This window comes from Bos taurus, chromosome 12 (genome assembly GCF_002263795.3).
Source record: "Bos taurus isolate L1 Dominette 01449 registration number 42190680 breed Hereford chromosome 12, ARS-UCD2.0, whole genome shotgun sequence".
NCBI lineage: Eukaryota > Metazoa > Chordata > Mammalia > Artiodactyla > Bovidae > Bos > Bos taurus.
Genome location: NC_037339.1, coordinates 84551042 through 84569672, shown reverse-complemented (window position 1 = coordinate 84569672; position 18631 = coordinate 84551042).

Below are 18631 nucleotides of genomic sequence, written 5' to 3'. Positions count from 1 at the left end.
CTGGCCTCCCCAAGCAGACCTTTCCTGACCCTCTCCTTTCCTCCTGGGTTGGCAGCCCAGGGGTGTCATTTGTGGCCTCACTGTCCTTTATTTAGGACGCTGGCACACTGCAGGGGGTTTGGTCACCATCCGCTGCAGTGGCAGCCTGGGGCACATTTGTGTCATCACAGGTCACATTCAAACGACCTGGGAACACCCGGCTGGAGTGGGGACAGCATGACCCCACATGGGTCCACAGGGTCCCAGGGGTCCAGGGTCTTACTTTCATCCAAAGTTCTTACCCTCTCTTTATGCATAAAGGAATCCCCTTTAGAAAGTCTGAGTTTTAAACAATCATAAACTACTCACAAAAAAGCTCAAAGTACCACCCAAATAATTTATTGCCTGAACCTTTTGAGAACGATTTGCCTCCGTTACATCCCACGACCCCTGAGCATTTTAATCTGTATCTTCTGAACACACGAATGGTCTCCACATGACCTCAACGGAGCCAGCAAAACAGACTTAACAGATCACACCCCCAGATGGCAGGCACGTTCGCCCTAAAAAGCGGTGGAGAATGAAAGGACCCACTTCAGAACCTCATGTTGCATTTGGCCATCACATTGCTTTGCTCCTCCCTGCCCTGGAGAAGCTCCTAGATCTTCTTTGACCCTCACGACCTTGGCCCTGTGGAGACTCCGGGTCTGTCCGAGGCCTCCTCTTGACCAGAGGCAGCCAGGCGTCTGGCAGGAAGGGCCCTGCAGGGACGATGTCCATCCCTGGCCACTGAGATGGCCTCTGCTGGTGTCCTCACGCCTCCTCCCTTCGGAGATGACACCATTCGGGTGGGAACCATCTTAAAAACGTGTGTGCAACCTGCTCCTCCTCCAGCAGTTGGTTTATTCACTTGTCTTTTGCCCCTACTGGTGTGAACTCGCAGTTTCCACTTCACTTGATGGATTATAATCTGTCATCACTATCACTCACTGTGATGCTCCAAGGTGCCTGGATCTGATGCTTCATCACCCTCTAAACATGTCCTCCCCATCGGCTTGAAGACAACGCGCCCGTCCCTGCCCTGGACTCTGAGGAGCGCTGGTTCCCCTAAGGGGAGAACGGAACTCGGCAGCGAGGTCTGGAGCGGGTGCTGGTGTCTGGACAGAGCCAGCCGGCATGCGCACCCACAAGCAGCTCCAGACATATCTACTCATACTGAGAACCCCGAGTTCACCCTGGAACCCCCTGTTCAGCAGCCCAGGATGGGCCCTGCCTCTCCTCCTGTGTCTGTAACCCCTGCCCCCGGTGCTCAGCCTCGCCAGCCGCTGTCGACCGCCGCTGCTACCCTTCCCTGACCTGCAACCTTCCAGCTTCCGTTTGGCCTCCTGCCAGACTGCACCCCACCTGGGCTTTCTGCCCACACGGTCACCCCCACCTTGTAAGCTCTGCTGTTGCTGTTCCTCCCATGTAACTCTCTCCTCCCCATGAAGTCTCTGGCCCTTTGCTCTGGTGCCTGGCCCCTCCAGATGTCCTCCTCATCCTGCACCCCCACCCCAACTCCGACCGCCACTTGGATACACTCTCCATTCTGCTCGGGGTCCCAGTACTCAAGTGTGTCCCTGATCTCAGGCTGCAGCTGTCCCAAAGGCTGCCCTGTTCCCACACCCTCCCCTCCCATCCCAGCCTCCATCTTACTGTACCACAGTGCCCAGCTCTGCCCCGGGCAAGGTTCACCTAATGCCGCTCTGCACCCCAATCTTCCATGGCTCATTCCACCCAACATGGACATTTATCTGGCTCCAGCCAACCAAGTGGCTTTAGGAGTGAATTGATGGGGAAGACAAGGGTTTCAAAGAAAAGAAGAAGACCCCCCCCTAAAATGCTTTAATGGTTTCAGCTATTTTCTAGAACAATGCTAATAAAAACTCACTTTAAAAAATGTACCTTGTTATGCCCCAGGACTTAATAGGCATGGAGCTTGGTGAGGATGAGACATCTGGTCACCCAGACCTGCCTGTCGGTCAGCAGAGCCCCTGGGGGTGTCCCTGGGGCAGGGGGGGTGGAGGACGCCACAGTAACTGATAGAAGCGCAGTGGCAACGGGCTCCCGGGAGCCTCCACGTCCATGTCTGTGCTGGAGGTACTCTGTCACCAGGCTATGGCGGAAGTCCCGTGGCTTCTTTCTGTACTCTCTGTCGACCTCCTAGGTGATTCTCTGGATGTCCGTTGGGGAGGCGGAGGCAGCGCGCCGGCTCTTACCCCAGTGTGGTCCAGGCCCAGGGTGATGCTGTCAAGATCCATCGTGTGGCCTTGAGAAACAGCGTGTCTCGAGCCTGGACCCTCTGTGCTGGGCGTGCTCCGTCTGGCTCAGACTCTGCATCTGCTAAACACTTCAATATGCAGTGACTTGTTTAGTGAGTGCAATGTTTACTCAGGAAATGCCAACTAGCCAACAGAAAGGTTCACGAGCTCAGAGCCTATTAGCAACGGGGCCTTGTGAAGCTGGGGAGGGGAGGCGCCGTGGGAAAAGAAGGGCTTGCTCACCGGAGACCTGCTAAGATGTGATGCCTCTTTCCCTCCCAGAGTCACGTACATTCTCGGTGTTCCCATCTCATCTGTAGATGCTGAAGGTCACTTTAAGAAGGCATTTTCAGGGACAATTGCCCTTAGATAAAACGTTTATTATGTGATTAAGTAAGCATGTTCAAATCAAGTGGAAGATGACATTTCCGTTTATAGATAACGCTAGGATATCAGAATATTTGTAAACATCTAGCAAAGCAGCAAACTGACAAAATGACAAAACTCAGATTCTTACTTCAAAGGAAATTTAAAAAATCGAGATGGACCAAAGGGTCAAATATAAAAAAGAAAAAAAATATAAAGATCTAAACTGAAATACAGGTAGAAATGTAACCAATCTCAGAAGCATGTTTTCTAAGCGTGAATCAATGGAAGAAACTACGAGAGGGAAGAGTCATAAATCTGACTTTGAAAAAATTAAAAACAAAAATTTTAATGAATCAAACCCAAAAGCAGGAATGAAATGAAAAGACAATCAGAGACCAGGTAAATATTCTGGACAAATTGTTCATGGCCTCTGTTGAGGCAGCTCTTTTGCCAATCAGGAGGAGAAAAAAAAAAAAAAGATGATTGTTCCCAAAAAGAAAATTTCCAAAGAGAAGAACAACAAAAATATAATTGCAAGTGGCCTAAATGAACTTTGAGCAAGTGCAGAAGGAGAGAGGATGTTCCAAACTGATATGTCAGTCCTGGTGTAAAGAAAGCCTCCATGTGACACAGATTGCTATGACACATTCTGGAGTTACTTACAAATGCAACAGAGAAAAAGTGCAAAAAAAAACTGACAGTGAAGGAAAAATTTCAGATCCAAGTCAGGAATTCTGCCAGCCCCCTAGCAGGCAGGGAGTGGTGACATGAGAACCCCACGGACAAATCGGAATTATATTTTGTTTCATGACCACATTCAAGTTATTCTTGGGTAAAATGCATCATAGATTTTCCCAACAAGTTTGCTATGGTAAGTGTTCACTCCCTATCAAATAATCCATTTAATTAAAAATAAAGAATAAAAATGATAGTACCTAATATTTACTGAGTACATTCTAGGTACAGTGTTACATATACAGAAATTTATTCAGTCATCACAATAAGCCTGAGCCTTAGGTTTTATTATTATTATCCCTGGTTTATAAATGAGGGTTTTGTGTCTCAGCTTTCATGTATCAGTTAGTGCCAAAGACAAAATCTAAGTTCCAAGGGCCCCCTTAATGTTAGTCATCACCACCACCATCAGCTTCTTCATCACTGTCACAACCACCATCACCATCTTCATCACCACCATCACCATCACCACCATCATCATCATTATCACCACCTTCACCATCATCACTACCACCATCACCACCATCATCACCATCATCATCATCATCACCACCACCTTCACCATCATCACCACCACCATCACCACCATCATCACCATCACCACAATCACCACCATCAGCATCATCTCCATCATCACCACCACCTTCACCATCATCACCATCACCATCATTGTCACCTTTAGCATCATCACCACCATCACCACCATCATCACCATCAGCATCATCATCACCATCACCATCATTGTCACCTTTAGCATCATCACCACCATCACCACCACCTTCACCATCATCACCACCACCATCACCACCATCATCACCATCAGCATCATCACCATCACCACCATCATCACCACCATCACCACAACCATCACCACCATCATCACCATCACCACAATCACCACCATCACCATCGTCACCATCATCACCACCACCATCACCATCACCATCATTGTCACCTTCAGCATCATCACCACCATCACCATCATCACTACCATCACCACCTTCACCACCATCATTGCCATCTTCACCATCATCACTACCATCACAACCATCATCTCCACCATCATCACCATCATCACCATCGTCACCATCATCATTGTCACCTTCACCATCATCAACACCACCACCACCATCATCACCACCATCATCACCGTCATCACCATCATTACCACCATCACTGTCGTCACCACCATCACCACCATCACCACCATCATCACTACCATCACCATCATCACCACCATCATTGCCAGCTTCACCATCATCAACACCACCACCATCACCATCACCATCATTGCCACCTTCACTATCATCACCATCATAACCATCATCATCACCCTCACCACCATCACCATCACCACTATCATCACCATCACCACAGTCACCACCATCATCACCACCATCATCACCATCATCATCACCACCACCGTCACCATCACCACCACCGTCACCATCACCACCATCACCATAATTCTGGGCCCAGTTCACTCTGGCCCTATAATCCCAAAGGTCTCCCACCCCTGATCTTTGACACTCCCACCTTTAACAGTTTGGCTGTTGAAAGATATTTTTCCTCCAAAGTAACTAAGTAAGTGTTAGTCGCTCAGTTGCGTGTGAATCTTTTCGACCCATGGACTGTAGTCCACCAGGCTTCTCTCTCCATGGAATTCTGCAGGCAAGAATACTGGAGTGGTTTGCCATTCCCTTCTCCAAGGTTTTCCCTCAAAGTGCATATCAAATGTTCCCTCTCTACAAACCCTGTGGTTCCACATCCTCAATGCCAAGTGAAGGCGTATCTCCTTACTATGGTATTATATACATATATATATAAATTCAGTGATAATATATGCCTATATCATATATAATGTATAAATATAAATATATATGTGTGTGCTTAGTTGCTCAGTCATGTCCCCATGGTTGTGTCCTCTCTGCGACCCCATGGACTGTAGCCCACCAGGCTCCTCTGTCCGTGGGGATACTCTGGGCAAGGATACTAGAGTGAAGAGCCTATCCCATCTCCAGGGGATCTTCCCTACCCAGAAATTGAACTGAAGTCTCCTGCCTTGCATTCGGATTCTTTACCAGCTGAGCTACTAGGGAAGCCCTAACCATATAAATATATATACACATGATTTTTAAAATGTAGAGTTTAGACCTACCCAAAGGTCTAGCACTTAAAACACCGCAGGTTATGGATTTGTGGAAAGCATGGAAAGCACATGACATTGCACACGCTTCCTATGTTTGTATCAAATAAGTCGGTTACACACTAAAAGTGAACAAATTCTGCGTCACCTGCTCTGTCGATTACAATGCAGGCCACAGCCACCTCCAGCAAAGCTCAAAACTATGGTGCCCACTTGGGAACAAATAAGGCCATTATTTGATATCTAAAGTGGATGGATCTCTTGAAAAAGAAATCTATTTGTTGGATTTCCCACCATCCTCTCCAGAATTTGACTCTTCTGAGTATGCCCTGGCTGAACAGGCTAAATGCTAACGATGCTCCGGAGTCTCATCACCTGAGACAGGTAAAGGAGGCTCCTGAGCCACGGCCCTCACTGTTTCAAAGCAGAGGCAAAAAATGACCAGTCCGTCATTGAAGCCGGATGTGTTTATCTGTACCCGCATTCACTGGGGACAAATACCAGACCCACTTGTGATTTTTTCCTACTGCTGGCAAGGCATTACCAAAATCAACATTGAGCTGCTGCAAGTGGGTTTGGAGATTATATGTATATATTTATTTAAAAATGAAGTTCTAAAATTGTAGCTAAAGCGGATGGGCACTGATCCCAGAGGACCGTGTTTCCTTCCGTGACAGCGCTTCTCGAGAGAGAATGTTTGCTGTGCTAAGATTCGCTCTTAGGATTTTCAAATCTGTAGCTTGCAAGAGCCCATCCAGAAAGATGAACATCCAGGAGGCAGATATGTACCTTACATGTGGAGTGGCTTGGTATTGCCAACTTAGATGCATGTCGATAGCAAAAAGCCTGTTTACGCTCCTTGGTACAGGGTTTAAGATGAGCGAGAACAAGGAAAACGTGCCAGACTCTCCCCACCCTCCCACCTTGAAAACTCCCAAGACTCTTTCCTCTGTCCAATTAGATAATTTCATCATGACTATAAAGGCTTTCATGGAGCTTGATTCTTTTAAAAACATATACCACGCCTTGGCATGGCAAACCTGAGACTCAGCATCATGCAGAAAGGCAGCGTCTGCATGTTGATCGCAGGATGGCCTCCCGCACGGCCGTGGTCCTGAGACTCAACAAACCTTTGGATGGCGGACTCTGGGGCTGTCTGAGGACACCTTCGGTGACAAAAGCTGAGCTTGCTCATTCATTCTGCTTGCCACCAGGAAAAACGGACAGCTGTCTCCTCTTGTGTGTGTTTCTTACAAGAGACAGGACAGCAGGGAGGAGGGGCAGAGACAGAAGGAAGACATCCGAGAGGTAAGGACACCAAGGGATCTGTAAACCAGTGACAGGGAAGTTTTGTAAGGGAAGAGGCAGCTGATCTCAGAGACCAGGTGTGGGTTCCTCTTCACGGTGCTGTATACGAGGGACAGGTTCTTCAGATCAGAAGCGGCACAGACAGGACCCCACGGTCAAGGGAGTTTACACTTTCTGCACCACCAGCGGACCCCTGCCTTCCTGTTTGGTCGCGTCGTTTAGCGGAAGCCTCTCCAGAGGGCCTCTAACCCGCATGGTTTAAAAGAAAATGCAGAAGAGGAATCTTGAGCATGTGGGAAGCCGCTGTCTCACTCTCCCCTTTGGGGCATGGAGAAGTCCTGCACCTGTGTGACTGTGAGGGCCTCTGTGGCCACCTCCACTTCCTTCTTTCCGTCTCGCGCCTCTCCCACAGCCCCCCCTCCCATGGAGGAGTTCTCGGTCTGGTGCCCCAGTGGCTCTCTGCTCCCCTGATAAGGAGCTTGCAAGGTTTCTAGCAACTTCCATGCCACTGATTCCTTCTGGGAAGTTCAGATGGACTGGAAGTTCCATGTAAAGGCACTGGATATTCATAAGGGCCAGGCTCTGCTCTGAGCTTTGCATTCAATTTCTCATCTTTTTTTTTTTTTTCCACAAAACTGTTAGGTTTGAACCCCCACCCCCCACCCCCTCAAATTATAAAGAAAAATGGCCTGGAGAATTCAAAATTTACCCCACTGACTTTTACGTGATGGCAGCCAAGATTCCAACCAAGATGGGTAACTTCTGTCTTAACCTGAATATTTCCTGTGAGCGAGCAGGTCTTCCACATACTGTGAGATGATAGTTCCCAGAAATAAGCCTGATGGCCCAGACCTCCTCTTGGGAACCAACCTGGGAGTCAAGGGCATCCAGGCTGCAGGCAGGCAGGGAATTTGCACGTGGATCTTGGAGAGAGCTGCGTGGAAGGCTGGTGAGGGTGGGCACTGGTGACGCTCAGATAACCCTGCCGTGACTCCCTGCACTGGCTCCAGGGCGGGCTCCCCTCATCCACTCACTCTGGTCAGAGCTGTGGTTTCTCCAGTGGTCATGTACGGTGTGAGAGCTGGAGCATAAAAAAGGCTGAGCACCAAAGAACTGATGCTTTCCAATCGTGATGCTGGAGAAGACTCTTGAGAGTCCCTTGGATAGCAGGGAGATCAAACCAATCAATCTTAAAGGAAATCAATCCTGAATAGTCATTGGAAGGACTGATGCTGAAGCTCCAATACTTTGGCCACCTGATGCTAAGAGCTGACTCATTGGGAAAGACATTGACGCTGGGAAGGATTGAATGCAGGAGGAGAAGGGGATGGCAGAGGACGAGATGGTTGGATGGCATCACCGACTCAATGGACATGAGTTTGAGTGAGCTCCGGGAGATGGTGAAGGACAGGGAAGCCTGTCATGCGATAGCCCACCTGGTCACAAAGAGTCATCCACAACTGAGCAAATGAACAACATCTTCTCATGTGCAACATCCTCCTGTGTCCATTGTCACCTTGGGAGGATCCACAGAGAAGCCCTCACTTGTCTTATGAAGGTATATTACTGCTAAATTGAAGAGGAAGAGAAGAAAAAGGGGAAATGAAGACATCCTCAGTTTAAAACTTAACTCTTCCCCTGAAACTGGGAACAAGTGTGTTGTTTATGTTGAAACTTCAGCCTGGCTTAGCTCACATGACACCATCTATCAAAATTCCTAGCTTGCAGAGTCATCCTGCCAGACTCAATTATGGAGTTAATTCCATCCTAACTGGAAACAGAGCTTTTGGTTCATTTCCTCTCCAACCTCTCTTGGGATGCGTTTGATACAATTCCAGGGCGTCCAAGTTCAGGCCAGTTTGGTTGGAATCAACGGGCGTTTTCTGTGGTGTAAACACACACACACATTCACACACACCACACACTCACACATGTGCTTGTGTGCTCTCCCAAAGCGCAGGTGTGCACACCCACACTCACGCACACACACACACGTACACGAAGGCCCTGGCTCCCCTCTCACATCTGGCCGCATGTTTTCGACAAGGTGCCCTCCTGCTCTTCCTCAACATTTGCAGGCCACGTTGTTGACCTCTGGCCTCTCTCCCAAGCTGTTTTCGTAGGTCACTACCTTCATCCTCTCCCTCATTGCAAAAGTCCTGTTTCGATGAGCAGGGTCTGACAAGAACAGAACACCGTGTCTTCAGTGAACTCACCACAGACGTATTACAACACCGCTATCATCAGATCGCTTCCTCAGACAGAAGGAATTCCTGCCAGTTCTGATACGCAGTTGAGTTGTGGTTTAACTCCTTGTGCTGAGAACGCCACGGGGAGTCAGATGGAGCGGCCCTGTGTTCTCTCTACGCAGTGCAGGTAGAGAACACCTTTGCAGAGACAGAGGCCATGTCACATTGATATTCTCATTCATTCGCTTCAAGGTAATGCTGGCAAAGTTTTCTGCTTTTTGTTCAACTGGCTGTGTTTGGTAAAACTGTATAAAAGAATCATTTTTTGTAGGTGACAGTCACTGAAGATCATCAATTTATATGTCTTATCACTAAAGATAAGCTCCCATGGTTGGAAATGTCAGATAGAAGGAGAATATGGCTTTTGACTTTATTGTAAGACAATCAGCTTAAGCCTGCATGCTTCGCGCTAAGTCATTTCAGTCATGTCTGACTCTTTGCAACCCCATGGACTGTAGCCCGCCAGGCTCCTCTGTCCATGAGATTCTCTAGGCAAGGATACTGGAGTGGGTTGCCATGGCCTCCTCCAGGGGATCTTCCCAACCCAGGGATTGAACCCGAGTCTCCTGCGGCTCCAGCGTTACAGGTGGATTCTTTACCACTGAGCCACTAGGGAAGCCCAATCAGTTTAAGACAAAGCATACAACTTTAAAGTAAAAACTAAATTAATTTAAAATTAAAAACTATGGTCATTTTCAAAAATAAGAATATAAAAATACCCCAACTTTCTACACAAGAGCACTTACGTTTAATGACAACACAGATGTACTTTATTATTTATTTACTTGGCTGTACCATGTGGCATGTGGGATCTTAGTTCCTCCACCAAGCATTGAACCCAAGCCGCCTGCAGGGGAAGCGTGGAATCTTAACCACCGGATGGCCAGGGGAGTCCCAAGCATGTACTTCAGTAGAATATACAAAAGTACAGTATATATTTTGAGCAGAGAGTCACTTTTAGTGAGAGACCACTAGAAGTGGTCGAATTTAATTGTATCAGTTTAAATAAATAAGTTTGTATAAAGTTTAATTGTATCAGGTTCTTGAGATGGAAATAAAATATGACGATGTGGTCACACAAGGTAAAATACATTCCTGAACAGGAAAAGCTCTTTTGTGAGTTGTATGTTGTGTTACCATCAGAGACACAGAAAGAGAAATTAAATAAGAACCATTGAAAGAGCAGATGCATCGAACTATAATTTCATGGAGAAAACAGTAGTTTTGTCTGTCTTGTATGAACATGAACCATTTTGATTCTAAATGTCACTCCAACCCCAGATCTCGTGTGAGCCTGTCTTATAAACTGGGAAAGTGCATAAGCTTTTTAGCCCCTACTTTTTAGGTAAAGTGTTGCTCACAAGGTCAAGTTATCTGAGGCTACGCCAGAGCTCAGAGTTGGTTGTTGAGAGGGGTCAGTGGCTACAGGACACACTTCAGGGCTCCTCCAGGACAGAGGGCAGCAGAGCCTCAGCTTCTAGGCTGCGGGGAGGAGACCTTGGCTGCATCTCCGTCATTGCTCTTCTGAGAGGGGAGGTCACGTTGTCGCTTAGCTGGGGTCACATCCCCACGTCTCGGGGCTCCAGGCAGGGTGCTGAAAGTTGTGGACCTCGGGTTCTGACTCCTGGTGTTCGAGTTCTTCTTAGTTTTATGACTTGGGCTGGGTTATTAAGCCTGAGAATTGCTTTCCTCCGGTTGGAATCATGACAACCTCTTCTCTGTAGAGCTGATGAAGGTGAAAGAGAGTGTTAGTCGCTCAGTCGCATCCAACTCTTTGCAACTCCATGGACTGTAGCCCACCAGGCTCCTCCGTCCATGGGATTCTCCAGGCAAGAATACCGGAGCGGGTTGCCATGCCCTTCTCCAGGGGGTCTTCCCTATCCAGGGGTCGAACCAGGGTCTCCGGCCTTGCAGGCAGATGTGGGAGTTAAATTAGCCAGTTCCTGCAAAGTGCTCAGCAGCGAGCCCGTTGCCTGTGCAGCCATTGGTCAGTGTTCTCTGGGGACACAGCCGCCACTGAATCACTTTCTGCGCTGGGACCTTTAACCCTGTATCTCAGGCCTCTGGCAATAAGGAAACACTTCGTTTCCGGCTTGGGAGCGAAAACCATGGCTCCAACTTTATGACAGGAAATACAATCCAAACAGTATTTTTGTTTCCCCAGGCTCAAGTTTCCTCCTTGAGATCACCAAGTGCCCTTTGCTGAGTCTCGGCGGGCACTTACGGCACTGATTCCCAGAGGCCGGACTGTCACAGGGCCCGGGGCACTTACAGCACTGATTCCCAGGGGCCAGACTGTCACAGGGCCCGGGCACTTACGGCACTGATTCCCAGGGGCCGGACTGTCACAGGGCCCTTCGGTTCTGGGAATGGGTATTTTCTGAATGTCAGAATTCTTGCACCTAAGTGACCCAAGTGGGGTCCCCAGACCTCAACTCCGTCACTTTCTCTCCAGGGGACACCTCCCTAATCAGGTCAGAGGGAGCGTGTGGACGTCAGAGCTCATGGCTCTCAGCACAGTGTCATACGTTTCAGAGTTGAAGGGCACGTTCAAAATTATTCTTCTGATCCCTTCAGTGTGCAGGGCCTGAACCTAAGACTGGGCAAGCAGACGTGGATGTGTGAGGCTTATTTCCCTGCAACCGGGCAGGGCTTAACTACTAGGCTCTGAACTTTAGTGGAACAGGGCGGACTAACCAGTTCTTCCCCACAGAGCTGGTCATTGCATCTTGGTAGATGTGCGCTGGTCGTGAGCGTGGACAGCCACTGAGCAGGAAAGGGTGGGGGCACCTTCCCTCTCTGTGCCACTGATCAAATAACAAATAAAACTGCGTGGGCACTGCAGGGTCTCCTCGAGCTGCTAGCATCTTACACATCTCTGCAGTGTGTCCGACCCCCACAGGGCTGGGATGGACCATCGCTGCTCCATCCCATGGACGGAGAAGCCTGCAGGCTACAGTCCATGGGGTCTCTGGACACGATTTCATACCCACTTCTGCCTTTTGAAGAGTCTGGCTTCCAGTCATCCAGAGCCCCATCTGCATGTGGCATGAACTTTCTTCCAGGAGTGGAAACAACTTCCCCGAGACCGGCTGTCCCAGAGCCTTGGGGACCCAGCCTGGCCCCTGGGCTCAGCCCTTTGGCTTCTGTCGGGGCTAATGCTTCCATGGTGCTCAGACCTGGCAGGCAGCCAGGAGAGGAAATGTGCAACCTGGGTGAAGAGCGGGCGCTCAGATGTTTCACCTCCTCCTCTCCTCAGTACTTTAAGGAAGTATTCATTTCCTCTCTTTTTTAAACTTCCTCTGGGAATGTTAAAAATGGAAGACTTTATTTGAGCTTATCTGAATTTGTTGTTACCTGCAAATCCAAACCTCCGTTTACCTGCTCACAATGCACTTGTCATCTGTGTCAGGAAGATTTTTACAGCTTGGATAAGATTGCCAAAATCAGGGAAGCGAGCCTATGTTCATACATACTCCTGTAAAGAGATTTTTTGGTTGCTGTCACAAGTCCTTAAATGTTTATTGGATAAATGAATGAATGACCGTTATAGCCACACCACTGCTATGACTTGAGACAGACTCCATCCACATTCTGAATGTTTATTTCAAATATCTATCTGCTGAGAACTTTTCTCTAAATAACATTTATATCTTGCAATAATTTTAGATTTTCAGAAAAGTTGCATGCATTTCGCAGAGAACTTTCCTAGTGTTAATGTTTCATGTAACCAAGTTGCATTGAAATTAACATTTCTGTAATGCTTTTAACTACAGACTTTATTCAGATTTCACCATTCTTCAAACCAATGTTCCTTTTCTCTTCCAGGATTTAATTCAGGGTACCATATCATATTTAGAAGTGGTTGGAGACATTTCTTCTCCCTCATAAAATTAAACAAGCCAAACTTCCCCTAAGAAAATAACAACTGATAAAATTTATTGGGAGGTGGAAGGATTATTCTAGAAAGGGCCAGATAGTACAGAGAATCCTGTGGATGGAGAAGCCTGCAGGCTACAGTCCATGGGGTCACAAAGAGTCGGACTCGACTGAGCAACTTCACCTTCACTTTTCACTTTCACCTTTGCAAAAGTAGCCACAGACAACGATTAAACAAGTGAGCACAGCTGTGTTCCAATAAAACTTTATTTGCAAAACACGAGGTGGTCATATTTGAGTCTTAGGCAATAGTTTTCCAACCTCTGATTTTATTGAGCCGTGATTTAACATCAAACTTGGTGTAATAGTCACTCCCTTCTTTCATTGTTACCAAAGCATGTGGAGTTCTCCTATGCCCTGGAGTGAGCTACATAGAGCCCCTTCTCCTCTTTTCTAGACTGAAGGTGGCAGAATTCTCTTGACTAAAGATACCTCTGTCTACTTTAACCTACACTCAGAAATCCTCTACTGTAACACTCAGAGAACAGTCACTATACAAATTTAAATTGCCAGTTAATGATCATCATCTTGCAATAAGGGTTGTATTAATATCCGCTTGGCTGAAGGGGAGAGGCTTTTGAAAACTGGTGAATCTTGTCAATCAATTCCACTTAACTGAAATTTATTTTTGTAAGATGCATTCACCTTTCATGTAGCTATGTTTGGAGATTACTTCTTTGAAAAGTGAGCTATTCATTCTGAGTTGTTAATCTTTTTTTTTGAACGTATATTTTATTCTTTGGAGCATTTTTAGGTTCATGCAGGAACTGAGCGAGAGGTGCAGAGTGTCCCCATAAGCCCCTTGGTCCCACCACTGCCCCCAGCTTCCCTCACTGGGTCATCCTGACTGGTCCATGGGGCCCAGATGTTGGTCAAACAGTATCCTGGGTGTGTCTGTGAGGATGCTTTGAATGGGATTAGCACTTGCATTGGTAACTAAGTAAGGCCGATTGCTCTCCCCAGGGTAGGCGTGGGCCTCACCCAGTCAGTTGAAGACCTGAAGAGAAGAAAGGCTGACCCTCCCCAAATAAGAGAGAACTCCTCCCCACTAACTGGCTCTCCTCTGGGACACTGGCTTTCCCTGAGCTCAGGCAGTGGTTTTTAATTTTAATGAAGTCCACCTGATGCACTGCGTCTTTCCTGGATTGTGTTTTTAGTGATGTTGTCACCAAATCCAAACTTATTTCGATTTGCTCCTGGGCTATCTTCTGGGAGTGTATGGCTTTGCATTTTGTGCTTAGTTCTGCCACCTATTCTGAGTTAATTTTTGTGAAGTTTGTAGGGTCTGTGTCTGGCTTTATTTTTTTGCATGTGGATGTCCAGTTGCTTCAGGATGTTCCTTTGTTGCAGAGTCTGTCTTTTCTCCATTGATTTACCTTGGTTCTTTTTTCAAAAATCATTTGTCTTTATTTGTGCGGGTCTATTTCTAGGTTATCTGTTCTATTTCATTGATCTGTTTTGTCTGTTCTTCTGCCAATCCCATACCGCTGTAATTATTCTACTTCTATAGTAAGTGCTGACGCTTGCTACATTAGTACTCTGACTTTTTTCTTCTTAAATACTGGGATGCTATTCTGGGTTTATTAACCTTTTAAAGTTTTGAAAGATTTGCAGGTGTGGATTCTTTACAACTATCTCTCTTTTTGTGTATGTAGGTAAAAATACATAGGATTTTTAATTAATACATATAAATTTCTTGGAAATCATTCCTTATTTTCTAGGCCCTGAGCCCTCCAGCTATGTTGAGCTTCCTGGGAATACACCTAGAGCTTGATTTTATTTCATTTTTTTCTGTCAGGGAAGCATGTGCCCAGTGCTGTTTTTGGTTATTTTTAAAAAAAGTTTCTGAAAGCTTTTAATGCTTCAGCTATCATCTGTAGAAGCCACAGTCTGAGGTGTAGAGAGTCCTTTCCATAGCTGTGGAAGATGAATTTCCCAGAGTTACAAGGTGTGGTTTTTGGCATGTTCAGTAAAAAAGAAACGAAGAATAGTAGAAAGGAATTTCTAAGAACATTCCTTTACCTGTGAGTGATCTTGTTTATTTCCTGCTTGATCTCCCTAAAAGGAATTAATCCTCCCGGGGACACCCCGAGGTTTCATGAGACCCCAAGGAAATTGTAGTTTACGACAGAGCTAAAAACCCTTGGTGAATGTTGCTGTCACAGAAGGAGGAGTGGACAGCTTCAGTCTGCGACTGCACAGGGCTTGCTGTCTCCTTCTCCTGCCTTTTGGGGAGTTTTCTGGGCCCACGAATGTGACTGGGGAATCAGGCAGACTAGATAATGACATTGCTAGTGGTTTAGCATGGCCTTCTCTGGAGTAGAGTTTGGTAGAGTGACTGGTACCATCATTATTAGGAAATTGGAGATTGTCCACTTTGAAATTTGTATTTTATTTTAAATCAGTGATTTTTAGCCTTTTTTTTTTTTTCAAGCAGTTTGGGAATCTCCTGGCAGTATATAGATTGAGTCCTTGGAAAAATACTGTTACACAAAGCTTTGCTTATAATTTTTAAGAGATACAAAGATGTTCTGCATCTCAGAATGAGAACTTATCTTTTAAAATCTCATTTTTGAACTTACTTTTTGTAAGGTATATACCAGGTGTTGGAGAAGGAAACGGCAGCCCACTCCAGTGTTCCTGCCTGGGAAATCCCATGGACAGAGGAGCCTGGTGGGCTACAGTCCATGGGGTCGCGAAAGAGTCGGACGCGACTGAGGGGCAGAGCACGTACCACGCTTGCCATATAACTTCTTCTAACTCACGTTTCCTGGAAGCATGCTCTGTTTACTGTAACAATTTTGTTTCAACGCTATAAACCAAGAGTGAGTCAACTGTGGCCCCCGGCTCTGATACGGGCACCCACCTGTGCTTGTAAATAAAGTTTTATTGGGACGTGGTGGGCACCCACCTGTGCTTGTAAATAAAGTTTTATTGGGACGTGGCCCTGACCATTTGTGTATGCCTTGTCTACTGCCGCTTTCCTGCTACAAAACAAAGTGAATAGTTGAGAATGAGGTCGCACAGCCTGAAGAACGGAAATATTTACTATCTGGACCTTCTTGGAGAAAACTAGCTGACTCATGCTATCAAGAGTGAAATTTGGGACGGTGCAATGTATGGCTTTTTATTTGATTCATGTCAATAATAAATTATGTTTGAAACATTCTCCAGATCACACGAGCTTGATATTCATGTAGCAGGATGCTTAATGAGACTTGCCCTGTTATCTCAGAATCTGGGCCAAGCCTGCAAGCTGAGACAACGATTGCTCACCTCCCAGGCTGAGAACAACAACCCCTCACCCCCGCCTCACCGGAGACCCTCAGTGGTTCCACTCAACCTTGCCCATCGGGTTCATCTCTGCACTCCCTGCCCTCGAACACACTGTTGAGAAAACAAATGAGTCAGTTCTAAAGGTTGCCATTACTCCATGTTAATGGGGTATCATGTATGTTTACCTTTTTCACTGGCCTGCCAAGAGAATCCAGGAAGAGTCTGTCTCATAGCACCCAGCTCTCACTCTTAGCCATTGTAGCTGCTTCTACTTCTTGTATAAAAAGTAGGAACTCGGGAGAAATGGAAGGCGGTTTTGAGAGTTGCATTCACTCATTTCTGCAGCCAGCATCCCGTTGGGCGGCTTCCCCACGCACTGCTCTGAACGTGGCCCAGAAGTAGAAAGACAAATCAGTGTGGTGGTCTTGCAGCTGATGGCCAAGCCTGGACCTCAGGTCCTGCCTGTGAGCCGGCCACCCTGGGCGCCATTGTTTCTGCTGACCCAGCATTAGGATGGGGGCAGCGCCACAGTCTGGATTTGCTCCAGTCAACCGAGGAAGGAAAGTCCAAACTTAAAAGTTCTGTGCATTGGGATCCACTCATCTCTTTCAGAATCAGTTCACCAGAGTGTAAAGACAGAATCTGAAGGAACAAGGCCAGGTGAGAAGTGACTCTGCCTTGTGGATCAGTTTGCATCTTTATGGTGGGAGAGGATGGGGAATGCAGAAGCCATCCCCCACCCTCACTTTCCCCAATGCAACATGTCTGCCGGAGGATCCATCCTGCAGAGCCCTGGGTCTGACCTGTAGGGAGCATGCTGGGGATCCCAGGAGCATCAGATGGCACTCACCTGCTGGGAAGAGTGCTCCAAGGACGTGCCCTCCCCAGCCTCTCCTTCTAGCACTTTGTAAGAGCCCCGGAGCCCCTCGCTCTGACCCTTCATGTGGCTCAGGCAGCACTAGGGGCGCTGGGCAGGATGGCACAACCTCTCACTCCTCCTGGAAGGAGGAAGGGATGCTGTCAGAGCCGCATCTGCAAACTGCAAGAGGCGGAGGGTTTGGCTTAATGCTCCGAGGTAGTGTATGCACTGGCTTCCGGACATGTGCTGATGGCTCCAGCCATCTGCTGGATGGACGTCTGGCCAACGCCCAAACACAGGTGCCAAATGGCCTCAGGGGCACCCGCCTAAGCTAGACTGTGGGTCCCTGGGAAAACGCTCTGTGCCCGGCGGGGCTGACCTCTCCACGGAAACAGCGACGTGGGGCCGCTTCCCCTGCAGAAGGTGGGAGAGTTCCCACACTGAGCGGTACTGAGATGCTGGAGGTCTGTTTTTATGTTAAATTCTGTAAACGGAATCACAGAGTAGAGAACAGACTGATGGTTGCCAAAGGGGAGGGTTTTGGGGGAGGCGTGGAGGGGGAGGTTGGGGTTCCGCAGATGTAAGGTTTTGCATGTAGAAGGGATAAAGAAGGTCCCTCTGTAGAGCACAGGGAATTATATTCAGTGTCCTGTATAAGGGAAGCTGCCCAGTCGTGTGCGACTCTGCGACCCCATGGACTGTAGCCTACCGGTCAACTCTGTCCACGGAATTTTCATGGACTGTAGCCTACTGGTCAACTCCGTCCACGGAATTTTCCAGGCAACAGTACAGGAGTGCGTTGCCATTTCCTTCTCCAGGGGATCTTCCCGACCCAGGGATCGGATCGAATCCAGGTCTCCTGCATTGCAGGCAGACACTTTACCATCTGAGCCACCAGGGAAGCCATCCTATATAAACCATATGGAAAAAATATTTTTAAAAGGAATATATAACTGAGTGACTTCATTATGCAGCGGGAATTAATACAACATTATAAATCACCTGCACTTCAGTAGAGTTTTTGAAAAAGTAGTATGTCATTTATTTGCAACACCACCATCAGAACCCCTGAGATAGGCAGACATTCCTTTATCTGCCTGTGAACAGTGCCTTTCCTTTCCTGCTTACGATGGAGCATGCCTGACACTGCTTGTCACCTGGCACCCACTTCACGCCACTGCCCTTCCCTCCTCCGCCCTCCCAACCCACGTCCAAGGGCGGGTGTGGCCGCCAGCATCGAATTTCACACCCTTCAGGTCTCCATGGGAAGAGGCTGACCTTTCCTTTCACAGGGCAACGCGGGATCATCTCAAGAGTTTTGAGAGCAGCAAGATTGTGTATTAAGAATTGCTCATTGGAAACGGGAACGAGAATTTCAAACGCTCTCCACACACCTCTTCTTAAAAACGGGACAGGGAAGTCACGAATTTGGTAGAACATGCATCTCCAACAGGGCAATGTGGTTCCCAGG